This window comes from Abramis brama (assembly GCF_963993115.1).
Source record: "Abramis brama genome assembly, chromosome: 7".
Lineage (NCBI taxonomy): Eukaryota > Metazoa > Chordata > Actinopteri > Cypriniformes > Leuciscidae > Abramis > Abramis brama.
Window position 1 is genome coordinate 5,378,576 of NC_139969.1, and position 14,361 is coordinate 5,392,936.

The 14,361-nt window shown below is 39.5% G+C and overlaps 1 long non-coding RNA gene across 1 annotated transcript; it reads left to right on the forward strand.

Annotated features, from left to right (window-relative positions):
* Window positions 1–6,354: 6,354 nt before the first annotated feature.
* Window positions 6,355–14,361, forward strand: LOC311086369. Its single transcript, XR_014607050.1, has 3 exons — window positions 6,355–6,409; window positions 12,002–12,049; window positions 12,236–14,361. It is a non-coding gene; the product is annotated as an uncharacterized lncRNA (long non-coding RNA).

Here is a 14,361-nt window from a genome sequence, read left to right on the forward strand (position 1 = left end):
GTGTACCTTTTGACCATTTAAAAGAATCAAATGCATCTATTTATTTTTGTAGCCCAAAAACCTGTTGATCCTGTTCCCAAAACTGGTCTACATTATTTGTTCACAATTTGGACTGATTAGGTATTTTTTTAAGGAAAGAAGTACAGGAGAAGATTATACAACATTGTTTTTGTGAATAAAGAAAGTATACAGTATACATGTAGGAATGATAAGACTCGATTGTACTTTAATTTTTGAGTGAACATTTTTCTCTCTCTTTTTACATCGTTTTGCAGGTACAAAACTCAGACATGTGCAAACAGAAATCCTACAAGTGTGAATGAAATAATAAACAGTAAGGAGCAGCTGAACTGGGTTAATCAGATCAAATATGTTTAATTACCAATTATGAAATGACATGGGTAATCATTTATCCATCAGAAAAAAAAAATACTCTGGAGACAGTCGTTGTTTAGATGCACTGCATTCAATGGAAGCCCATTTCAGCCACATACGGAAAAAAATAATGCTTTAGTAAATCATATTTATGACATAAAAGTAGAATTTATGACAAAAAAAAAATTAAATGACAAAAAGTCTAAATTATGAGATAAAAAGTCATAATTGTGACACAAAAAGCTGAAATTCTAACAAAATGTTAGAATTATGACAAAAGTCAAATTATAAGATAGAAGTTATAATTATGACATAAAATGCTGAGACTGTGACATAAAATTATAACATAAAAAGTCATAATTACAACAGCATTTTTAATTATGATATTAAAAAGTATGAAAAACGTATAAAATCAAGCGTAGCGTTAGTTCTGGCAGGTCACGTTAGTAAAGCTCGCATCAGCTGACCCTCAGCTGATCCACATCTACCTATAGGAATACGACGCCTATCACCATATACATATATAAACTCCTTCATATTATCAGCAGCTATCGCGTTTCTCAGGAGCTAATTACCCTCCTCCATCCCCAGCTCCTCCTCTTGCCCAGTCAGGATTTGACATTCTGATTCCCCTTGAATCAGAATAATTATCGAATAATGTTGTACTTTAAAATCTTGAATTAAATATATTTGCAAACATTCTTGTTGGTTCTGTTCTGTTTACCCCAAGGGGGGTTATTGCTGCTCTCCCTGCTCTTATCCATGCTAGGCTGCATGGATGCGCAGGGAGTTCTCGCCCAGAATGGAACCATTCCGCCAATCCAAACTGTATGCTAATTGTCAATCATATTTGACGGTAGTGGTCCTGACAGAAATCATGCTTAATTCATAATTATAACAGAAAATTATGACATAAATCTAAATTATAAGAAAAGAAGTCATAATTATGACATCAAAAGTCACGATTATGACAAAAAGTCAACTTTTTATGTCATAATTATAATTTACCAAAGCATTTCTTTTTTCCTTATGTGTTAGAAACGGGCTCCCATAACAAACAGCTTCTTTCATTTATGATAACACTAAGAAACTTTCTCTGTTTCTGTTGTTGGCAGCAGTTATGATTACTGATTTTAGACCTGAGACACGCATGTAAGTGTGAACATTGTTATTCAGTCATTCATAGCAACTGACACCAAACTATTACATGTCAACATAGGAATGTAATGTTAATTTTAATTGCAGAGATGAAGCTCATCCATCTCTAACAACAGCCTCAGTGACTATTAATACAGAAATACACCGCCAGGATGAGCAAAACAACTATTTATTAAGGCATGTAAATTAATTAATTTGCTTATATTGCATCTCTAAATTAAAAACAAAGCTTTAACAGAGGAACAATAAAAGTGAGAATAGTATATGACACAAATATGTCTCTCCATCACTACAGGCATGATGTGATTCTGCTCATGAGTCTTGTAGCGACGCTTGTGCTGTTCCTGCTTGTTTTTCTCGCTGTAATAGTAACCCGGAGGCTGAGAAAGAAGCCGGGTGAGTTTTCTCTTTACACTTCTGGAGGACTGACAGTATATTATTGTGCTTCATTTACAGCTACTTAATAAAGAAATCAATAAATGGGCATAATATACTGTATATATGGATTACAGTATATGAGAAGAAAGAGGCTGTAAAGTGACTCGAGAGGAATCAAACTAGCACAATTAAAAAAAACGGAGACAAAAAACGGGTCAAATTTACAGTTTTGCATCATGATACACACACATTTGAAAACAAAAAGATACAACTGACAAGAATCAAGTATTTTATATATTTTGTATATGCCATTCATAAACCCTGTCAACTGTAATTGTGTAATCTTAAAAATAAAGGCTCCAAAAGCTGGTTTTCACAACAATACAAAAAAAGAGTTTTTTTTTTAACAGTGTTATGATATTTAATCTTCATATCTCACTCTGACAGAGAGGGGTCACATTAGAGAAGAAGAGCATTTTAACACCACCAGTAATACAGTAAGTAGTTTACACACTGATGGAATTCAGAAATCTTCGGAAAATAATCTAAATCTGTGTTTGTGTTTGATGCAGACCGCCTCTGAAAACCAGATGACATCCATCAGTCCAGCAGCCGCTACTGTAAGTCATTAGTCCTCTCTGTAGACATTTACTGAGATGATGATTGAAAATTAATGATCATCAGTTGTGTTTCTTCACAGTCTTCTGCCTCAGTGGACGGCTGTTCGGTGACTTACAGTACTGTGATCTTTCATAAGGCAGTAAGTGTGGTCTTTGAATGCTCTGAATGACTGAGTCACACTGCAGTTTGGGCTGGGACGTCCTGTTTGTCCAAATCAAAAGGGAAACTTGTTTTAGGATGGGGTGCTGGGGGAGGGGGGTCAACACATTTGATTAAGAAACAATATCATGTCTATAAAACACATCAAACTCCACGTTGCACAACAAGAGTATTGGTGAGAAGAACACTTGTTACACAAAATTACACACCGGGATATTTAACTGCACATAACATTAGTGACATCATCGATACTGCTTGCAATAATGCAATGGGAATTGTCTACGGGAAGTAAATTTAGCCTTTAAATAAAAGGGTTTTGAGCTGTTGTTTACACTGTCACACAATAAAAGTGTTTGCACAGCGACAGGAAAATTTAAATTAGCACAAAAAACTTTTGCCTACCTTGCAGAACACTGAAGATGGACTTGGATTTTCTATTTTGAGATTCAGTTTCTTCACATCATTTATAGCTCATGTCGGACACAAGAGGAAGGATTGGGATAGGCTTATCCAGTTTCGAGAAAGAAAACATCACATGCTAAATGAATACTAGTTAGAAAGAACTAGTTTTAATGCCCACATACAATTTATATTATGTTTATTACAAAAGAATTACTAAATGCTAAAAAGGAAATAAATGGAAATCCCCAGAATTCTTATTCTTAAGCTGATCATGTTTATTCACAGGCTTTATCATCAGTGGATCCAGAGGACGACGTGATCTACAGCTCTGTGAAAAAACCTCGAAAGGCTGTGAGTTCATATCCATACACACCCTGCTCCTTCTTAATGACGTTCTGAGCAAATTAAAGTAATTGATTGTAAATTAATAATAAATCTATTTGAACCATTTCAGTTTTTAGTTAGTGTAAACCTGTTAAATGTCACTTTGGAATAAGATTGCTGAAGTAAAAACACTTTTAAAAAAGTTACTTTAAGTTTACTGTAAAGAAAATGTTCTGTACTAAACTTATTTTATGCAAAAATATATATTTTATAAAACAATTTGGACTTTGCTAAAACAAAGCCACATACTAACCAAGCTGTGTTCCAAAGTTGGCTATAGGCCTACTAAAAATAGTTTTAGGGATGAATCTTTGATTTGGGAAGGAATTAGGAATGAACTCGGGGGGCCATGACAATACTATGCGTGTCAGGGGAATGTGTTCGGGAGAGACCTGGACAGTATTGGGCACCGACTCGGAACCGTGCTCCGTGGCTGAAGGGATATACACATGACTGGACACTAGGATGTCCCCAAGGGCTGCTGAGGTGTCTCTCAGGGTATCACTGGCGTGCTCAGGGATAGACTCGGGAGCGCCCTCCTGGGCTGCACTGGCGTGCTCTGGGGCAGCTTCCTCCAAAGCGGCGGGCTCCGGACTGACAGGAGCAGACTCGACTTGTTCATAGGCTGATGCAGTGATCTTGGAGCAACCTCTTCCTTCGTTTCTTTGGAGTCAGAAGACGATCTAGAACTTGACTCGAAGGTGGGAGAGAAAGTTTGTCACTGCAACCAGACTCTGGAGGTACTGGAACAGGCTTGACAGACTCTGGGATGACTGCAGTGGTCTTGATTGACTCAGTGGAAACTGCAGGAACAGTCTCAGCTGATACCAGGCTGACTAGAACTGACTTGACTGGATCTGGGGTGGCTGGACTTGACAGACTCAGGAGTCACTAGAGTGGACTTGACAGACACTGAACTTGGGGTGCCCTCGAGGGCTTCAGGAACAAACACTGGACATGGCTCCAGGGCTGGAGCCATCACTGGAGCTTGCTCAGGGGCTGGAGCCGACACTGGAACTTGCTCAGGGGCTGGAGCCATCACTGGACATGGCTCCGGGGCTGGTGCCGTCACTGGAACTTGCTCAGGGGCTGGAGCCGACACTGGAACTTGCTCAGGGGCTGGAGCCGACACTGGAACTTGCTCAGGGGCTGGAGCCGACACTGGAACTTGCTCAGGGGCTGGAGCCGACACTGGAACTTGCTTCAGGACCTCCTTGGACAATGCGCTAGGGGCCTCTAAAAGGACATTTGACTTGCCAACATGGGACCTCCTTTTCTTCGGCTTCTGAGGGCATGACAGTTTGTGCTTGACTGGCTCTGGACTGGCATTCTTGTTCAAAACAGATGAAATGAGCTGCTCTGGAACTTGAGCGGGCTCATGGACTGTAGGAGACTCTGGACTGTGCTCAGGAGTGGCCTGCATGGCAATGACAGCAGGCTCCTCGGAGACAAACTCCATGACTGTTACAGGGAAAGCAGGCCGCTTGAGAATCACTTCTCGGTCCAGGACAGTGAGAGCGGGCTGCTCAGGAACGGCCTCCTTGGCCATGATGGGCTCAATGAGAGCCTCTGGAATGGTCTCAGGGGCCAAAACTATGAGACTGCGCTGCTCTGGAATGGACTCCTCTGGGTAGACTGGAACGGTCTCTGCAGGCTCTGGGGTGACTGGAACTGGCTTGGGAAGATCTTGAACTGACTCGATGGAGACAGAGACTGATGCAGCAGTCCGAGCTGCCCTCTTCCTTCTCAACCTTCGTTTTTCAGTTGGATTCAAAAGTGCAAGAGCTTGACTCGACGAAGAAGGATGGGTGAGGTGGTCACTACCGTCAGGATCTGGTGGTGTCAGGATCCTCCAATCCTTGCGATGATGCAGGTAATTGGTAAAATTCCAAAAGTCCAGGATCCTTAAATGCTCCATCTCCCACTGAGGAAGGGGATCATCCAGACAGTGGTTGAAAGCCTCTTTAAGAGCTGCATCATGGTACTCCAATCCCCTAGCCATTGTCCAGAAGAACTGGGCGAAGGATCGTACCTCACGGCCCTGCTGGCGCAGCGATGCCAACCGCTGCTGGAGTGCTAGTCTCTCCTGAGCTGTCGCCGGGGGGAACAACACGGATGCTCATTCTCCTGGGTCTGATTAGGGCTGGTTCGTTATGTCAGGATTCAGAGAGGGAGGACCCAGGCGCAGAATGAACAGGGAGTGATATTTATTGACAAAGACAGGTAGAACAGATGCTAATACTCAAAACACCATGTATAGCAGGCGGGCGACCAGGATACAAATACACCGGAGAGGATGAGTGATATGAATAATCCTGTGTGGATGCCAAACAGGAACTGGAATGAAGAGAACTCTAAACAATTTCCAGAAGTTGTCAATTTCTGTGGTAACTTCATACAAACATTGAACACAGACAACACACCAAAACAAACCAGCAAAGACATGAGGAAAAGAGGCACAATATAAAGGGACCAGAGCACATGACGATCAGATGAGCACAATTAGTGAAACGAGGGCAAGACATGAACTAAACAAGGGGGCGTGGAAACAGGAAACAAGGAGGCAGGACAAGAGGAGCACATGGCAAACACAAACAAAGACAGAGCCATGTGCTCAAACACAAGACAAACATAGAAACATGAAACCACAACAACACAGACAAGGCTTCCAGGGCAGAACCCTGACAGTTTCGAGAAAGAAAACATCACATGCTAAATGAAATTAATCCTAGATGGAAAGAACTGGGTTTAATACCCACTTAGAATTTATATTTAAAGTTTTTATTACAAATGAATTACTAAATGCTAAAAAGGAAATGGAAATCCCCAGAATTCTTATTCTTAAGCTGATCATGTTTATTCACAGGCTTTATCGTCAGTGGATCCAGAGGGCGACGTGATCTACAGCTCTGTGAAAAAACCTCGAAAGGCTGTGAGTTCATATCCATACACACCCTGCTCCTTCTTAATGACGTTATGAGCAAATGAAAGTAATTGATTGTAAATTAATAATAAATCTATTTGTACCATTTCAGTTTTTAGTTAGTGTAAACCTGTTAAATGTCACTTTGGAATAAGATTGCGGAAGTAAAAACACTTTACTTCAAAAAAGTTACTTTAAGTTTACTGTAAAGAAAATGTTCTGTACTAAACTTATCTTATGCAAAAATATATATTTTACAAAACAATTTGGTCTCTGAAATTTCTAAAACATCAAAGCCACATGCTAACCAAGCTGTGTTACAAAGTTGGCTATAGGCCTACTAAAAATAGCCACCAAGTGTCACGGTTTGTAAAAACGCGTATGAAGATGAAGGATCAAAAGTCTTTAATATCAGGCAACAGGACCACAGGATAAACTTCTGCAAAGTATTGACGAGGCCGAACAAACTGAACAAAGAGAGAAAGTACTAGGCTGAATCCAAAATCGCCCCCTATATCCACAAAAAGGGCATTATTTGAGGGGACAGCCATTTGTAGTGGTGTGCGAAACCATAGTGGACATTATTGAGTGCACTTATTCAATCCCATAATGCACCGCAATTAGTGCAATAAAGAGTGTACAACCGATGTACGCTCAACGGCTGTCCGAATTCGCTCACTCCTTTTCATTCTCTCCCTCAAGTGAACAGTGTTAGTGGACTAACGTAGGGAATAGTGAATGAGGGCTTAGGGGATGATTTCGGATTCAGCCCTAGAGATAGTGAGGTGCACACCGCTGAACTACCGTTTTCATCATAAGGCAATGTCTGATTTGAACAAGATGAATACTGAGATCACTCAATGTGCTGCAAATGCAACTGAAGAAAACACAAGCAAATAGAAAAAAACACCAGCAAATTAAGAAAACATCATCAGTTTGATAACACGTGCTGCAAATACAGACACGTATTTAGCGTTGAGTGCGTTTTGAGTTTTTGCAGCACTTTCTTTTTTAATTTGCTGGTGTTTTTTTCTATTTGCATGTGTTTTCTTTAGTTGAGCTCTCTCAGCCACCGTAGTTTAAGCTTTCGAATGATACATAATTTAAGATGAATAATAAAATATGTGATAGGGAAAAAAAGGCAATAAAAAATAGCACTAAGCATCCCACTGGTGGGACACTGACATTTAACAGGTTGTATCAGCTAAAACTGTAAATGTGTCAGTGGTGTGTGTGTGTGTGTGTGTGTGCGCGTGTTTAAATGTAGTTGGCTTTTATAGTTGAAACAAAATGAATAATTCCAGTCTTGCATAGAAGTGCATTTCATTTCTCTGCATCTTTACATCACAGGGACATTCCAGAATGGATTCTTGACCAAATGGAGGACAAAAGTGACACAACAACACGTTAGAAAGAGCTGAAACCTTCATTTTTATTTTCATGCAAGTCCAAATTAGGCCTACATAAATTGTAGGTTTACGGAAATGCAATTTTGTTGGTAGTTATTAAATTACAGTTCATTTAAGTTAGAATTAATTTTAATTGCACAATAAATAAGGACATTAAATTCTCTGCATAAAATTGCTCATATAGCCAATACACATCTGTCCTGTAAGTGTGACGCCATCTGATGGTGAATTTTATCTACAGTTTTACCATGTACCTCTTCATCTCAAATTTATATCAACAATTTTTAAAACCAAGTAATGTATCATTCGTGATGCCTTGACCTGTTCAACAATCATCTCAACTTTTTTACATCTCAGTGATGTTTTCGTTTTTTCTTTAAGTTCTGATGTGAAACTTCCTGAAATTTTTAAAGGAATAGTTCACCTAAAAATGTAAATTCTGTCATTAATTTCTCACCCTCATGTCGTCCCAAACCCGTTCGACTTTCGTTCATCTTCAGAACACAAATGAAGCTCTTTTTAATGAAATCTGAGATCTTTCTGTCCCTCCATTGACAGCTACACAACTACCACTTTCAAGCCCCAGAAAGGTAGTAAAGACATCATTAAAGTGATCCATGTGACTCCAGTGGTTTAACCTCAGTTTTATTGAAAGTGGAAGTTGCGTTGGCTGTCAATGGAGGGACAGAAAGCTCAGATTAACCTCAGAACTAACCCTTTAATATCTGCCTTTAGATGCTATAGAGACCATGCAGCGCCGGTTCTCTGAATATTCTGCAATTATGGGTACATTAACTAAGTTAAATGGTTTAATCAGTTCAGTCTCGTGTGTATCATATGATGTATTTATATTGTTACTGGCCAGCATAGTTTAGCAGTTTAATGATGATTTTTATTGGGTATATACTTGTAATTCAGGCATTATTTGAGTGTTTTGTTCTACTGTGCTGTATTCTATAGAGTCTCTGTCTCCCTCATCTGGTTCTGTTTGGGATCTACACCCCTGTAATTGGCTAATGATGTGGGTTGAGATGATCAGTGGAGGCAGGTGTTTCAGGTTCATGAGAAGCCTTAAAAACCCTCAGATTGTGGCGTTCCTGGAGGAGAAGGAGAAGGAGAAGATATTTGCTGGGTTTAGTCAACTGGTGCTTTGTGTGGCTGTTGAAGGAATCAGTGTGTTTTTATTGAAAGAGTGGGATGATATTGCCCAAAAAAAGCAAGGTTGGAAAAACAATGAGGGATACAAATGCTTTTTGCTTTTTTTGGCTTTATTTTGTTTAGTTTCAAACAGTCAGTGAAGCAGGGTTACTTGTCTTTTTTATCTTTTTAAGCCTGGAAACAAAGTTTCAGTTTGTCTTTCAACATGAAAAATGTGTACCCTTTAAAAATCTTTTTAATGCACTAACAAACGCTTGCCCTCTATATGAACCTGACCAGTTAAATAAACTGTGTTTGAACAGTCTTTTATGGGTTGTTTTAGTCTGTTATACAAATGAGTCTTATTTGCATTCGTCATTATTTATTTTGCTTGTTGAATTACTTTGGATTTGTACTTTGTACATGTTTTTATGGTTTTGACTTTATCAGTGAATATGTATAATTACTTTTTGAAAGTCATTTGAATTAAGACAAAAAGCTGTAGAAAATGCCTGCAATTATTACCCAAGATAAAAGGTACAGACTCATTCTACAATGACCAATATAGTGGGGTATTGGTCCTTCCTTTTACTGATATTTTTTTTTTAAAACACAGCGAGGGAAAAAAATAAATAAATACATAAAACAGAAAGGTAACACCGAAAACACAATCACTCTCAACACACGCTCAGCACCTCCACAAACTCCCAGCATGCACCAGCAGAGAGAGAGAGAGAGAGAGACCACCTATTCAATCCACGTCCAGCCAAAAAGAGCCCAGAGAGAGGGCGAACACCTTCCTTTATCCTCTTTGACCAGGTGACATGGGGGATGGGGGAGACCACCCTCAAATGGCTTCTATCCAACAAAAGGGGGGTTGCCTTATCTGGCCTTATCTCTGAAACAGTATTCTCTAAACTTCTATAAACCTTATTTCCTTTTATTTGATCTATCTGGATATGAGATATCTGTACCACTCACTTTGAGACATTTCAAATGACACCAAAAACATAACAGTCAATGATAAACATTCACATTAAACCATGTTCTTGTGTGAGCTCTTAGTTGTTTCTGAGAGGAAGTGAGGTTGTATGGGGGAGGTCGAATGTTAATTAGCCAGCAGGGCCCTTTTGTCTCATAGACCAGGCCTTAACCAGTATTTTCAGTCTTACAGATTTCCCTCCTTGATCCGGTGGGTCACATTCTGATGAACACTTACGGGGTCACAGTAAGACGTTTGTTATACTCCTTGAAGATGTAGCACAAAAATTGTCTTTGCAATGTTGGCATCTGTAGAAGCTCAGCTGTGTTCACCTGCAGAATACCTGTTCTCACCAGGTGTATAGCTTGAGTCCAGCAGGTGGATGAATGCGTTCAGGTTCTCTTCCTGTAATCCTGTGATGTGAGCAAAGTTCATAGAGTCAATCTGGAACTTTTGTGACTTGTTCAGTTGACGTGTCATTCCTTCATGGAGAAACTTCCGCTTCCCTGGCACCTTCTCCACGATGATGATCTGACCCTTCTTGACCTACCCTGTCACCTCCAGTGGTACGGTGGCCTGGGCAGACCTCAGTGGATGAAGGGGTTCTCCTTCGATCCACACTGCTTTGTGTGAGACACCTGAAAAGCATCTTAAATGTCCGCTTCACGATTGAGCACATATAAACTTACAGTCGTAAGGAAATGCATAGGAACGCATAATGCAATAAAGCAAAATCATGTCATGTTCAGTGTAAAATACCATGTTCATGTCAGCAAATGTGAGTGGTACATTTGGTCTCATTAATTACCTGATTTTAATTACCACACCAATAGTACTCCTATAGAGGGTCAAGGAAGGACAAAGGAAGATCTTACAAGCTCTTATCCTGTTTCTAGAAACTTTTAAATAAATGGCATTCTAACAAAACAACCAGTGCTGGGTTAAAACAACATTTCATGATGAGAGTCAGCTAAATTTTGGTGTAACCAAACATAGAGATTCAATTGAATTGATGTCCAAAAACATTGTTGCAAGTAAAACGGACAATATACAAATATGCAGAAATCAAAATAAGTTTCAGAAATGTTTGTCTGAATTACTCAAACGAAATCAAAATAAGTTTCAGGAATTAAAATCAAAATAAGTTTCAGAAATTAAAATCAAAATAAGTTTCAGAAATGTTTGTCTGAATTACTCAAAGGAAAAAATGCAGAAATCAAAATAAGTTTCAGAAATGTAACAAGAGGTCGGTGTAAACCGAATAATCAAACAAATGGTAGGATCAATGGTTTTGTGTTTGTGTGAGAGTGTTTTTTAGAATGTCAGAGTGTGTTTTTGTCTGCGAGAGAGAGTGTGTGTGTGTGTGTGTGTGTTTGTGTTTATCTTTGTCTGTGACAGTGAGTGTTTGTGTGTGTGTTTGTGAGAGAGTGTGTGTGTATTGATCTGGCTAAGTCACAGTCGATGACAGAGTTGAATTGTAAATTTTGTAATTGATTGAAGCGGTCACACTTCAGATTTATCCATTTTAATTATGTTTCTGTTATTAGTAGGTATGTTGAGAAATCAGGGGCCCTCTGATTTTCCAACTCCCACCAACAATCATAGAGTTTGAAATTTAATGGCAGGTCTGCCTTAGAATTTGTCTTGATTTGTGACTGTAGGCATTCAGTTGTCCATGTGTGTTACATTAGTTGGCAGTTTGTTGTGAATAGCGTATGCTATTCTCTGTGTCTCTGTTAGACCTCGATCGTGAGATCAGCTCCACCCTGTGTGTGTGAAGCTATCTGTATCTGTTAGGCTGAACACTTGGATAGACTCTATCTACTCCAGGTGATGATGTTATGAGGGTATAGTGATGGAGGTGTGTGTTCAGTGTTCATATCTAGGAGATGGGTGGAATCTAATCTATAACAATTGTGTTGCAAATTTCGATACAGTTCTAAACTGGGAGGCCATATTTATGCAGTAATGTAATAGTGTGACATGTGAAAAGGCCTTTTGTAATGTCTTTTCACCCATCTCCCGAGTCTCAGGTTATGTTCTAACAATTCCGCTGTCCTGGATTTGCTCTAGGTGGGCTCCTGCCCCTCCTGGCATCCGTCTTCCGAGGAATTTGCAGAAGTAAGCCTGAGACAGAAAACAGAGGAGAGCGAACCACAGATAATTCCAATATTTCAAAAACATTCAATTCAAACGTGTGGAATTATTTTACTTGTTCCATTATCATGTCAGTTGCATTTTTAATTCCAGATGTCACATGAAACCTGTCACATTCACCGTCTGTCTTCTCTGCACTACATTCCCCAGGATCCTCTTTGGCGCACCTGCACTCACTCTCCCCTGAGTAATTATCATCATCACCTGCACCTCGTCATCATCTCCCCCCTTTATATTCAGCACTCATCCTTCAGTCATCGTCTGGTCTCGTCTCTACTAAGACTCACAGACTCATCTTGTTACTCACCTTGATACTTACCTGTAGTGATGGCCAAATGAAGCGTTTCAAAGCATTATTGCTTTCTGATACAATTGTGTCGAAAATGGTTCATTACTCGAAGCTTCATTCAGATAGAAATTACAGCACCATCTCCTGGTGAAGTAAATGTAATGCAACAAAGCTGACAACCATAAAATGCAAAGGCTTATATGTTAACGCCCCGTTTATGACGTGTTTACCGAGGCGATCAAAGCTGAACCAGTGTTAGTGCTGTGAAACTCATTTATGTAGGTGAATTTTACAGATACTGATGAATTGCATGTGTTCACCTTGATAATAAAACATTAAGCATGATGTGTATGTGTAATTATTTCTTTAGACAAGGACAGAAGATCAGACCCGCTTAAAAAAAGTTGGAAACCATCACAGAAATTCTAATGGTTTCTATTAAAATACCAGTAGGAACCATTGGCTTTTACCATTTAAACCACTAAAGAATAATTTTTTGTAGTGTATTTGGGATATATTCCATTAGGATTTAATGCCCCCACCAATAGAACCCAAATCAGTAGAGACCCACAGAGACCACTATAAATCCCATTACAACCAATAAAATTCCCATGAAAACCATTAAATCCATTAGAATTTCTATAATGGTTTCTATAGTTTTTTTTTTTTTTTTTTTTTTAGCAGGGCAGTATCATGTGTGAAAGCTTTATCTTGTTTAGCTGTGGGAAGCAGTACTCTATAACTTGTTAACTGGTGGGACTGATATTTTTATATGTTGAAAAGGATGTGCTTGTGTTGTACTTGTATAATGTAGCAGAGGGTTTTTGAAGTTTCTGTCTTTGATGCATGTTTTTATGTAACAATGTTCATATGTTCTCTAATTAATAATAATAAAAAAATGTGTCAGAGGCTGTGCTTTGGGTACATGCAGAAGGCTTAGACAAAGTGTTCATTAAATGGTATGGTTTTTATTCAGAAATATTTTTTATTTTTATTTTCTTTCTCGCTGGCACAACACTGAAATAAACTCAATCCACTCTCCTCAACAATAACGCCAATCCAAACACCGACTACAACCCACGGTGTTGCCATGGTTTGGCTTCACTTTTATAAGAAATACATCCGCCAGGTTTCAAACCTGTCAACACTGGATTGGGCAAATCAAAGCAGTCAGGTGGTTCACTACAAGAATGAAGCAGTGTGTTTGCTTCAGAAGTCATTTTCACGTGACTAGTGACGTAATGATACAAGCTCCGAAGCAGTGGTTCATTGCAAGGACCGTTCGAGTTTGAAGCAAGCTTCGGAGCGTCGGTGTCAGGCGTAACATCACTACTTACCTGCCTCATCCTCATCCTCATCCTCATCCTCATCCTCATCCCGTCTTCACCTGCCTTCTTCAGTCCTCCGTCTATCTCCAGTCATCAGCCATCATCTACCTGCATCAGAGAGACTGTATTATCCTTCAGTTAAGTTCCAGTATCCTTCTGCAAGTTATCAACTCACCTGCTTAACACCTGGTTCCGTACTTCTGTTTATAATAAAGATTATTCACATCTCGTCTGAACCTGTTCATTCCGTGACAAAACCGAGTTTCATTGACCAAGTCTGAATTGTTGCTGTTGTTTCAGAATGTTGTGACACCTGAAGCTGCTCTTGCAGTTCAGCCTTCACAGTCTGCTGTGTCTTTTGAGCATTAGAGATTAATCAGAGTTTTTATCACTCGTAGTGTCATGAGTTCCAGTGAGTCAATGTTCATGGCTTTACCTCAAGTTGCTCTCATTACAGCCAGATCTGTGGGTTGCCTGCTTAGCATTTGCTATGGTGTCGTTTGCACATTTAGTTAGTGCAGATCTTTTGTGACCTGCAAAAGGCTGTGGTACTTCTGTCTGAGGTTAGCTTTTCACACTCTCCTTGTAAATTTACTTATCTTATCAGATTCAATTCAGTTGGTGCACCCCAGTCAAGGATGATTTGGTGTGCTATTACC